The following is a 12,388-nucleotide window of genomic DNA, read 5'->3' on the forward strand; positions in this document are numbered from 1 at the left end:
GACATTCAGACAGAACAGGGCCCCTTGGCCTTAGAAGGTGTAGGGGCCTTAAATGTTCTGAAGGTGACTTCATGGAGTGGCCGCCCTCTGTGGTCACCCTACCTGTGCGTGGCCCTGTCCTGGCGTATCTGCCAGGGGGACGCGCTGCAGTAGCCTGAAGACTGCTGGGTTAAAGGCAGTGTGGCCGGGTGGGAAAGTCCCCAGGAGTGTGGATTCTAGAACAGGCCTTCCTGGAGGGAGGGTGCTGCCCCACCCCAGGCTGGGGCCCCAGTGCAGACTCCACGCTGGGGAGCTACACCCTGCGCCTGGACGCGCGTCTGTGTGCCAGGACTGGGGAAGCAAACTGAAAGTAATGTTTTATTTTGGAAATTAGAAAAAGAGCATTCACCAAAGTAATCTGTTCCGTCCCTGCCGTAGACACGTGACTGATACACCTGCCTCCCATCCCCTCCGCACTTTGACCTCGTAAACAAGTGGTCTGACACAACAGGGCTTGAGTTACTTGCCCGAGGTTATGTCACGGAACGGCAGGGCCGCCTTTAGGCTTACATCCCTGGAACTCCCACCTCCACAGACCCGTCCGGGTGCTGAACGTCCGTGGATGCTATCCCTGGTCAAATCGGAGGTAGGTGGGAAATGTTGGAATTCTCCTAAACAGGGAAGGGGAAGATCAGAATGTGTGTTTAAGAGCCTGATTTCCTGGATTCCTTTGGAGGAGGGGTGTCCTTAACTCGCCCAATCACATTTACCCTGTTCATCAACCTTCAGCCCCGCTTAGGCTCTCACAGTGCAGACCCCACGGCAGAGCCCCTAGTGCTTGGCACTGAAGAGCCAGTGCAGGCCCATTGTCACCATCAAAACCCACCTCTGGTAAATTCAATGGCTTCTGCTTCCACGCTTTGCCTCCCTCTCTGGCCTTGTCAAAAACTCTTGTGATGTCCCTGTTATAAGGTATCGCCGGTGGACTGGTGTTTCTAGATCACAGCATGGGACGTGATTGGCTACATTTGACTGTTTCCTTTTTAATGACTTGTTTAATGTGAGGTCTTTAGCTACTCCATCTCATTGCAAGAGTTTTGTTACAGTAAAGTTGGACTGAGTTTTCTAAAGACAGTTGCTCAGAAATTTCATGGGAATTGACTTTTGGTTAACCGAAGACTGTTTGGGGTTTTAAATGGGTCGTTTCAAGTGGTAAAGTAACATGACCACGAGGCGTCTGTCCTTCCTAAAACCACTTCATCATAATTTCAAGATTGATTCTAAATTACCAATTTCAAAGTGCTGCATTTAGGCAGGTGCATTAATCGTTCACCTTCTGGCAGGCTTTCATGTAGTCATTTACAAGCGGCCATGTTTTGATTATCTTTGGCAAGCAAAGTGCAGGAGACGGGCACTCTCATAACCTTGGGGCAGTGTCTGTGTTTAGTTTTGGAGGCGGGAAGGCCGAGTTGATGGTGAAAGTTGGCCATTCTTTCTGCAGGGTCAAAGTGTATACCTGGCTATTAGGCTGCATGGATGCTGGGGTTAAATTGGCCACGTCTTTTCCCAAGTCTAGGTAGAAGGATTGCAGATAGGATATGTTTTAAATGTTACTGGTGGTGAATTGAAAGCAACACAACTATCCTTCAGTGTGTGACAGGCAGAAATCTACCTCCTGGCTAGCGTGCCCTGTGTCACTTAAGACTCAAAGTGGAGCTGGGTGCTCTTGGTGGGACAGTGTGCCTGCAGCCCAGAGGCCTGTCCCCAGTGACTGGGAAGGCTATGCATCATTGTTGGAGATGGTCTCGATTCCTTTCTGAAAGCGGGTAGGGAATGAAATGCATAATAAATAACAATAATGATGAATTATAAAATGAGCAGCAGTAACAAGCTGTACAAGGAAATACCTGTCCTGAGATCGATTACTCACCCCTGACTGTCTGCCCTCCTGGTTCTCAGCCAGGTGCTGGGAGCTGAGTACCGGCGCTGCAGCCACGGTGGCTCTTGTTCTCTTCCTCATGTCCTATTAGCTGACCTGACACTAAATCTGTCACCTGCTTTATGACATGCTTACCTTATTATTTTATAAGCTCCTCTACATCCCTGTAAGGAGAGTGGTATTACCCCATCACACAGAAACTGACAGAGACACTGACATGGGAAACTGAGTGGGGAAGTGTGGCCAGCGTCTCAGCTTGGGCAAATCTAGATTTAAACAAAGGTCCAATAGAATCCAAAGCTGTTATTCTTTCCACCAAACCACCTTGATGCTCATAAGATCCAATAGATGAAAATCTACATTTCTGAAACGGAGACTAAGTCATTGGCTTCACATACACGTATTCATTTAAACACTTTTCACTTGTAGAAGGCCGTACTTGCTGGACTGGGGGCTCTGAAAGCTCCATCTGAATTGATAGAAACAGATACATGCCGGATATGGAATCAAGAAGAAAATTAATTCAATTGACGTAAATTCATCTATGCTCAGCTTTTTATGGTACACTTGGTGGGAGTAAAATGAAGAGCTGTTTATTGACTCCTCATGTGAAGAATGTGCTGATGATTGGGTTAAGCTTTTCATAGATTGATTTCTGATTTAGGCCATTGTCCTAGTCTAATTGGAGTGATTGAGTGAACAAATGTGCATTTTATTAGGGAGCTACACATAATTTTTGCATTGAGAAATTAACCAGTTGTTATACTTTGTAAAATATGGTGTACTAGCATTGATTTTTGCCAAAATAGACAGAAGTCAGATTGTTAGAGGAAGACCGCGTCAGTTTGGGTTATGCACTTGTCAGTTTGGGAAGCAGGTGCCAAGATGAGATGGGAAGTGCAGGAAGAAACCCTGCAGAGGATGGTGGGGGAGCACCAGACCTCCAGGCAGGTCTGACCCCCGTGAGAGGAGGCGGAGGGAGCAGGGCTGGGGAGGAGGAGCCTCAGACCCAGTCCTGAGTTAGGCACAACCAGCCCAGTGCCAAGTGGACCCCCAGGGTGGCCCTGCGTGAGTACCCGCTTTGGTCATGACCCCTGAAGGGGTCCCGAAGGTGTCTCAGCAAGGAGGCTGTGCCTCACCTGTCTCCTCACCTGTCACCTTGAAGCGGCTCTCTCTGGCAGAGCTCCATCGCGGCCTCAGAGACAAAGTTTAGGGACTTAAAATTTTATGCATGTATTTTAGAGGTGGGGCCTCACTGTGTTGCCCAGGCTGGACTCAAACTACTGGGCTCAAGCGATCCTCCCACCTTGGCCTCCCCAGTATCTGGGACTACAGGTGCTGCCACCACGCCTGGCTAAGTTTAGTGACTTTTGATAATCCACAAAAACAAAAGGAACAGTAAAGACAATCCCAACTGTGACTCATTATGCGGCACGGGCGGGCGGGATTTTGGATTAGTTTTAGGAAGCGAACCACAGCCATCCTCCTTGGACTCCCTGCCGTGGCTGGCAGTGAGCTGGTGCAGGGAGGCGAAGTGCTGGTGTTCTGGGAATTTTCAAATGCACTACAATGATCAGGACACACGTGTTTCAGTGCACACAGGTTATTTTCAGTTTTCTAAATCAGGAGCTTATTACTATGACTTAAGTTCTAGAACATTGGTTAGAAAATATGTTTGTCGTGCAGTTCAGTTCCAGCTCCAGGCTAGCATTGCATTTTCCTGGAGCCCCAAAGCCTTTGTAACTTTTACTTCTTTTCTTTAAATGTTAGTGAATTATTGGGTCCCCGGGCGGTGGTTCACACCTGTAATGCCAGCACTTTGGGAGGCTGAGGCAGGTGGATCACTTGAGGTCAGGAGTTCGAGACCAGCCTGGCCAACATGATGAAACCCCATCTCTACTTAAAAAAAAAACACCCAAAAATTAACCAGGTGTGGTGGCGCATGCATAGGTCCCAGCTACTCGGGACGCTGAGGAAGGAGAATGCCTTGAACCTGGGAGGCGGACTGAGATCGTGCCACTGCACTCCAGCCTGGGTGACAGAGCCAGACTCCATCTCAATAAATAAACAAATAAATAAATGTTAGTGAATTATTCAGTATATAATGTTTATTTTTGGTGAACAAAGCTATACAGGAAAATCGTAAACACAGATTCTGACAGGGTCCAGCTAGGAAGGTAAGTGAGAATGCAGACATGAGGCCTATGAAGGGGTGGCTGTGGTGAGCATGAGTGAGAGACTGAGGCCTCTTCCACAGGGTCTGGCTCACCTGACAACCCGCTACTGACCCCCAGCTGAGCAGGGCCAGGTGGGTATAGGACCAGAGTGACTCCATCTTTAGTCTTCCGAGAGAAGCCAGATATCTGGAGTTTTATATGCAATGTATTTATTTTTAACAAACTGCACACGCCAAATTACAAATGTTGCCACCTGAATTCAACTGGGGCTACTGTTTTTACAGTCTCTGGGCTACAGTATTTATTTCTTGAAACAAAGTAACTGAACTAATTAAATGAGAACAAAACAGGCACTTCCAAAATGCAGGAAGAGAGGGGGGAAAAAATCCCAAGAATTTATGTGCAGATGAAACCAAAAGAATCATTGCCTCTGTCTCAGGGATGGCTGCTGGAAACAGCGTTCTCTGATGATGCTTAGAGGAAAGGAGAAGATGGTACTAAGAGAATAAGCATCAATTGGAAAACAACGTAACTCCACATGTCTTTAAGGGCCTACGGGAGACCCTCCCGTAAGATCTATGCAAAGATACAGCCTGCAAAAAATAATGTTTTCAGAATGCATCCATACATTTACCAGAAGCACTTCTAATCTTGACCTGTTTACATGGAATGTTCTATGTCCATGTCTCTGGACACACGTGATCCACATACTCGTCAGCACTTGGCATTGCTGTTGATTTTCGCAAAGCTGGTAGATGCAAACTGTTGTGCAGTTGTGGTCTTGATTTACGCCTGCCTGCTGGATGAAAGTGAGCATCCTGCATATTTATTGGTTATGTGTGTCCTTCCCTGTGAAATTCCTGTTCATGTGCTTCATCCATTTTTCTTTTGGGTTATGTCTTTTTCTCACCTATTCCTTATATATAGTTTCCATATTATATATTTCCTTATAGATTCAGGATGTTCATCTTTGGCTGTAATGTGTGCATTATATATTTTTCCCAGTTGGGTTTTATCTTTTCACTTTTTTTGTTTTGGTGAAAAGATAGTTTTAATGTAATGTATAATTTTATCCATCCTTCTTTTCTAGGTAGTGCCTTTTGCATGTTACTTTAAGTTCTTCCCAATTCTTGGGTCACAAATGTATTCTGTATTTTTCTGTAGAAGTTGTAAAGTTTGCTTTCTCTGCTTAAGCCCTTTATCTCTCTAGAGTTGACTGTGCAGGTCTTCCGAGGTGTCTTTTGATAAAGCACCGTGGTATTTCACATTCCACCTGACACTCTGCTTACATTTATTCCCAGGTGCCCTTATTATTGTTCTTTCTTTTGTAAATGGTGTTTTTTTTTTTTTCTTTTCTTTTGAGACAGAATCTTGCTCTGTCGCCCAGGCTGGAGTGCAGTGGCAGGATCTCAGTTCACTGCAACCTCTGCCTCCCGGGTTCAAGTGATTTTCCTGCTTCAGCCTCCCGAGTAGCTGAGATTACAGGCATACGCCACCATGCCGAGCTAATTTTTGTATTTTTAGTAGAGACAGGGTTTCACCATGTTGGCCAGGCTGGTCTCGAACTCCTGACCTCAAGTGATCCACCCACCTCGGCCTCCCAAAGTGTTGGAATTACAGGCGTGAGCCACCACGCTGGCCGTAAATTGTGTTTTTTATTTTTATTGATTTCTAAGTCTTTGCTGGTGTTCTGTAGAAATGCAGTTGACTTTTGGGTATTGATTTAACAGCTGATCACCTTGCCATTGCTTAACATTTATTTGTAGATTTTGGGGATTTTCTCAGTAGACATTCATGTCATGTGGGAGTGGTGAAGACTCTGTTTCTTCCTTATATCTTTCATATTTTTCCCTCCTGTTTTGCTGCCTGGGCCAGGCCCTCCTGAGCAGGGCTGTATGGAAGCGTGACAGGCCATCCTTGTCCTGTTCCTGATTTTAGGGAAATGCTTCTACCATGTTGCCTTCCGGTGTGGGTACAAACAGTGGCCACGTGGTTATGAATCGTCCCACTCTGCCTCCTTGAAGCAGAGGAGGCCTGGTGTGAGAAATACAAACAAAGTGAGCCAAAAGCAAGGAGCTGGAGAGATGGAAGATCCACTGTCATGGGTCACCAGGGAGACGCAGAAACAAAACCACAGAGAGCTGCGGCCTCCCCCTGCCGGGACGGCGAAACTTAAAAGACTGTGGGGACAAGTGCTGGAGAAGATGTGGGGGCAGACAGAGCACTGGTGCCAGCGTGGCTGCTTTGGGAATGGCAGGAGCTGCAGGGAGATGGCATCGAGTGGCGGGTGCACCTGCCGTGTGCTTCCCGGGGGACATGCTGAGGCGTTCATAGTGGCATGTGTGTTAGAGTCAGACCCTGGGAGCTCTCTCAATGCCTGTCTCCAAATAAAATGAAAAATAACCTCGTGCTACATTCGCCATGGAAAGGGGAAGGAAGTAGCTCCTCCAGGCCGCAACATGTATGCGCCTCCGGAGGATAACGCTGGGTGGAAGGAGTGAGCCGCAGAAGTGTATGCAGCACCTGATTTCATCAAGGTAAAGCACGCGCACCAGCAAAACCCATGTGCCCTGAGGACTCCGGCTCTAGAACCTGGAAGGAGAACACAGGGCTTCTGCATCCTCTGCCTCCCGGGTTCAAGCGATTCTCCTGCCTCAGCCTCCCAAGTAGCTGGGATTACAGGCGCGCACCACCACGCCTGGCTAATTTTTGCATTTTCAGTAGAGACGGGGTTTCACCATGTTGGCCAGGCTGGTCTCGAACTCCTGACCTCAGGTGATCCTCCCACCTTGGCCTTCTAAAATGCTGGGATTACAGGCGTGAGCCACTGCGCCTGGCCCAAGTTGTCAGTTTCTAGATACAAAGGTCAGAATATTTTCTTAATTTTTAAATCTCTACTATATCTGACAGTAAATCACCCTTTTCATTCCTAAAATGGTTTTACCTTTCTTTTCTAGATTCATCTCACAGAGGCTCATCTTTTTTATTAGTGTTCACAAAGAACCAGCTATTAGTCTTACTCATTTTCTCCACTGTGTCTTTGTTTCCGTATCACTAATTTCTGCTCATTGTCAGGATTTCCTTCTACACTCTTTGGGTTTATTCTGGTGTTCTCTTTCTAGGTTACTGAATTGAAACATTTTCTTTTCTATTTTCTCTAAGCTTAGTTTCTTAATTTTCAACTTTCTGTCATAAGTATTTTATTATTATTTTTTGAGACAGAGTCTCCCTCTGTCACGCAGGCTGGAGTGCAGTGGCGTGATCTCGGCTCACTGCAACCTCCGCCTCCCGGATTCAAGTGGTTCTCCTGCCTCAGCCACCCGAGTAGCTGGGATTATAGGCGTGTGCCACCATGCCTGGCTAACTTTTGTATTTTTAGTAGAGACAGGGTTTCACCATGTTGGCCAGGCTGGTCTTGAACTCCTGACCTCAGGCAATCCGCCCACCTCGGCCTCCCAGAGTGCTGGGATTACAGGCATGAGCCACCACGCCCAGTCCTGTCATAAGCATTTAAGTCTATGTAGCTTTCCTACTTAGTTCTGCTGTACTGTCGTCTTGTTTATTTTGATATGTAATATTTTCATTGTTCAGCATTTTACAATTTTATTATTCTTCCATGACCCATGAATGCATTTATGTCCAAAGGCATTGAGGATTTTAGGTTGTTTTTATTATGATTTCAGCTGAAAAGCCTCATGGTAAGAGGGATATAGTCTGTATAGCACTGAGTCTCTGGCATTTCTTTAAGGATTGAATTCTATTATGTATCTTCTGGCTTATAAAGTTGCGGTTAGGAAGCCAGCTGTCATTTCAATTGTCCTTCCTGTGTCAGTAGTAAGCTTTTTGTCTGGCTGCTTTTATAGTCTCTTTATTTCTGGTGTTTTTCAACTTGACTGTGGTCTTTCTAGCATGGATTTCTTTTTGTTTATCCTGTTTTGGATTCATTGTACTTTCTGAAGATAAAGTATCATGTCTTTCAGCAATTCTGGAAAATTTTCAGCCATTATTTTGTTCAATACAGTCATTCTGCGGTATCCACTAGGGATTGGTTCCAGAACCCACCATGGATACCAAAATTAGTGGATGCTTAAGTTCCTGATATAAAATGGTGCCGTATTTGTATATAACCTGTGCACATTCTCCCATATATGTATTTTTTTTCTTTGTTTTTGAGATGGAGTCTCGCTCAGTCGCCCAAGCTGGAGTGCAGTGGCACGATCTTGGCTCACTGTAACCTCTGCCTCCCAGGTTCAAGCAATTCTCCAGCCTCAGCCTCCTGAGTAACTGGAATTACAGGCGCCCACCACCACGCCTGGGGTAATTTTTGTATTTTTAGTAGAGAAGGGGTTTCACCATATTAGCCAGGCTGGTTTTGAACTCTGACCTCATGATCTGCCCTCCTCGGCCTCCCTCCCATGTATTTTTAAATCATCTTTAGATTACTTATAATATCTAATACAATGCCTATATATAACTTCATTAATGTGGATTTAACATAGTAGAGAGCAGCAAATTCGAGTTTTGCTTTTAGGAATTTTTCCACCCAAATATCTTTGATCCACAGTTGGTTGAATCCACAAATGTGGAACCCCTAGATATGGGGGCTCAACCATATAGCATCTGCCTTATGCTTTGCTTTCTCATACCATCCTCCCAGCCACTTAAACTCTCGTTCATGTTTTTACCTTTCAGTCTTTTTATGCTTCATTCCAGGTTATTTCTTCAGCTCTGTCTTCCAATTTAGCAACTCTATCTTCATCTCCATCTACTGTGCTATTTAAATAGGTATACATTTTTTTTGAGATGGAGTCTTGCTCTGTCGCCCAGGCTGGAGTGCAGTGGTGCAATCTTGGCTCACTGCAACCTCTGCCTCCTGGGTTCAAGTGATTCTCCTGCCTCAGCCTGAAGAGTAGCTGGGATTACAGGTGCCCACCACCATGCCCGGCTAATTTTTGTATTTCTAGTAGAGACGGGGTTTCACCCATTTGGCCAGGCTGGTCTCAAATTCCTGACCTCAGGTGATCCACCTGGCTTGGCCTCGCAAAGTGCTGGGATTACAGGTGTGAGCCACTGTGCCCAGCCTCTGCGCTATTAATATTTAACCTGTTATTGTTGTTCTTCTTTTTCTTTTTTCTTTTTTCTTTTTTTTTGTTGGTAGAGATGGGGTCTTGCTGTGTTGCCAGGGCTGGTCTTGAACTCCCAGGGTCAAGTGATCCTCTCACTTCAGCCTCCCAAGTGCTGGGATTACAGGCACCATGCCCAGCCTAACCTGTTCTTTTAATTTTCATTTTTTTAATAATTATATTTTTCATTCCTGAAAGTTCTCTTTGTTTTTTTCCAAGTTTGCCTCTCCTCTTGTTTGGTATTCTTTTCCTTACACTTATTTTTATTTTCTCTTTATGTCTAAACATACTTATTTTCTATACTGTAACTAATAATACCAAAGTAATACCGATAATAATATTAACAAATACTAAAATTTGAATTTCTTGAGGGTTGGACTCCGCCACTTGTTCTGCTGCCTCTTGCTCACTGATGCTTGCCTGTCACACGCTTTGTGATTTTGGATTGTGGGCTCATTTCACGTGGGCTTTGTCTGTGGATTCCTGCAAGGCTTGAAGGGAGCAAAGCCTCCCTGGAGAAGCCCTGCTCCTACCAGGAGTCCAGGAGTGGGACTGATCTAGAATAACTTTAGGCTGATTTCCTGGGCTCACAAAGGGGATGTCTAAAGATATAATTGACTTAGATGGAAAGTGATCCTACAGCAGAAATCTGAGATTGAAGAAATTGCTGATGGTGGAGGTGGATCTACATAAATCCGGATGAATGAAACCGTAATGAACAGTAGAAGGAATGTTACAGATTAGATATACCAAAATGACCAGGCTGTCTGGGGGGAAATTTTTTCTCACTCTAAAACTACCTGGTGGAGGACAACGTGTAATTTCCAGGGTGTTTAAAGCTGGGAAGCCTCCCCACTGAGCACATCATTATCAAATGCTTTTCACCAGTTTTTGTTTTGTTTTGTTTTGTTTTGTTTTTTGTTTGTTTTATTTTTTTTTTGAGACAAAGTCTCACTCTGTTGCCCAAGCTGGAGTGCAGTGGCATGATCTTGGCTTACTGCAACCTCCGCCTCCAGGGCTCAAGTGATTCTTGTGCCTCAGTCTCCTGAGTAGCTGGGACTACAGGTGCATGCCATCACGCCCAGCTAATTTTTTGTATTTTAGCAGAGATGGGATTTGACCATGTTACCCAGGGTGGTCTTGAACTCCTGAGCTCAGGGGATCCACTTGCCTTGGCCTCCCAAAGTGCTGGGATTACAGGTGTGAGCCACCATGCCCAGCCCACCAGTTTTAACAGTTGCAAAATGTGACTCAGATTTTGTCCTTATAAACTTAACTTTTTGTCGACTTCCCTGTCACCCATCCCACCTGAGATGCTTTCTGCTACTTTAGCACAGGCAGACTAGGTTGCCATTTCAATTGGCTTTCTTCAGATGACTTGTATTCGGTAGCTGAAGAACTGCTGTACATATACATGGCATATGCCAGTAATAGTTAAAGGGCATGTGAGGTTTCAAAAGTAGAAAATAAATGTGAAGAAAAAGACTAGGAAGCACCTGAAATGGTGCTATTTTTTTTTTTTTTCTTTTTGAGATTCACTCTTGTTGCCCAGTCTGGAGTACAATGGTGCCATGTTGGCTCACCACAACTTCCGCCTCCCGGGTTCAAGTGATTCTCCTGCCTCAGCTTCCTGAGTAGCCGGGATTACAGGCATGCACCACCATGCCCTGCTATTTTTTTGTATTTTTAATAGAGACGGGGTTTCTCCTTGTTGGTCAGGCTGGCCTTGAACTCCCGACCTCGGGTGATCCACCCGCCTTGGCTTTCCAAAGTGCTGGGATTACAGGCATGAGCCACTGCGCCTGGCTGAAATGGTGCTATTCTTGGGATCTGGCTGAGGACATCTTCCCAGCAGGCCCATTCCCATCGTTGCTCTGGTATCACCATCTTGTCCCCTCTATCTTCTGTCTCCACTGGTGTCCAGGACAGAAACCTGGGCCTCATCTATGACCCCCTTCCTCCATCTCCCACACCCCCTTCCCCATCTATGGCTCCTTGACCCTCACGATTCCCCTTGCCCGCCTCCTGCCCCACCGCCAGCCTCGCTTTCGACTGAGACTGCCCGTGGTCTTGCGTGGGGTCGCTCCAGCTCAGGTCCCATCACACTTGTTCCCCACAGAACAAGAGGCAGCCTTTCAGTGGCCCTGCGCTTTCCCCGCCACTGCTTGCTCAGCACCCCTGTGACGATGCCTGCTGATGTCAGTGTCCCCCGACCTCACGCTCTGCACCCCCACACCCGGTCTTCAAGCTGCCTCACTGGCCACACTCTGCCTTGGACTTTAGCCTGCCTGGAACACACTTTCTCCTTTTGCCTGGTGACTTCGACCTGGATGTCACTTTGCCGAGGTGGCCTGCTCCTATCCTGAGTGTGAGTTAGATACACACACACTTAATTCACAACGGAGTCACGTCGTGGCTCTGTCTCTGCGGCCTGCCTGCTTCAGTTCACATTGCACTGCTGACCTTCCCATTTGCCCCCTCGAGGGAGGGCTGCACTGGGCTCCGCTGTGTGGACACAGCCAGCTGTGGCCAGCCCTGTCAATGGACACTGATGCCGCTCCGTTTTCCCAGTTATAAATATGATGGGCATCCTTGTACAGTTCTTCTCTAGTCAATGTCTTGAAGGTAAAGTCTACAGGTGGATTGCTGAGTAAAGGGTCTTGCCATTTCAAAGACGTTAGACACGTTGTTGCTGATTTACCCTCTGCAAAGATCACGTCTGTTTCTACTCACACCAGTAGTATTTGAAAGAATGACGCTGTTGTATATGTTTAATAGTTTTTTATTTCCATTTGTCTTTTTTTTTTTTTTTTTTGAACACAGAGTTTTGCTCTGTTGCCCAGACTGGAGTGCAGTGGCGCAATCTCGATCTTGGCTCATTGCAACTTCCACCTCCCAGGTTCAAGCGATTCTTGTGCCTCAGCTTCTGGAGTAGCTGGGATTGAAGTTGCACGCCACCACACCTAGCTAATTTTTGTAATTTTTGTAGAGATGAGGTTTCACCATATTGGCCAGGCTGGTCTCAAACTCCTGGCCTCAAGCAACCTGCCCACCTCGGGTCCTAAAGTGCTAGGATTACAGGTGTGAGCCACCACGCTTGGCTTGTCTTCTAGTTTTGAAATTCAACATGCCACTGGCTGCAGTGTCTCATGCCTGTAATCCCAGCACTT

At 46.2% G+C, this 12,388-nt stretch overlaps 1 protein-coding gene across 4 annotated transcripts in view; it reads left to right on the plus strand.

Moving 5' to 3' along the window:
- The window catches only part of AGPAT3 (1-acylglycerol-3-phosphate O-acyltransferase 3), a 123,870-nt gene that overhangs the window by 1,521 nt on the left and 109,961 nt on the right, over window positions 1-12,388 (plus strand). Inside the window, exon 1 of one of the 4 annotated variants that reach the window (XM_009440421.5) lies at window positions 418-625. The exons of 2 other annotated variants lie outside the window; for them this stretch is intronic. The gene's annotated coding sequence lies outside the window, so the exon portion shown is untranslated. Of the gene's footprint in view, window positions 1-417; window positions 626-12,388 lie in introns of those variants that run through there. One more of the 4 variants, XM_009440531.5, reaches the window with a different exon arrangement.

The sequence above is a fragment of the Pan troglodytes genome, chromosome 22, assembly GCF_028858775.2.
Source record: "Pan troglodytes isolate AG18354 chromosome 22, NHGRI_mPanTro3-v2.0_pri, whole genome shotgun sequence".
Taxonomy (NCBI): domain Eukaryota; kingdom Metazoa; phylum Chordata; class Mammalia; order Primates; family Hominidae; genus Pan; species Pan troglodytes.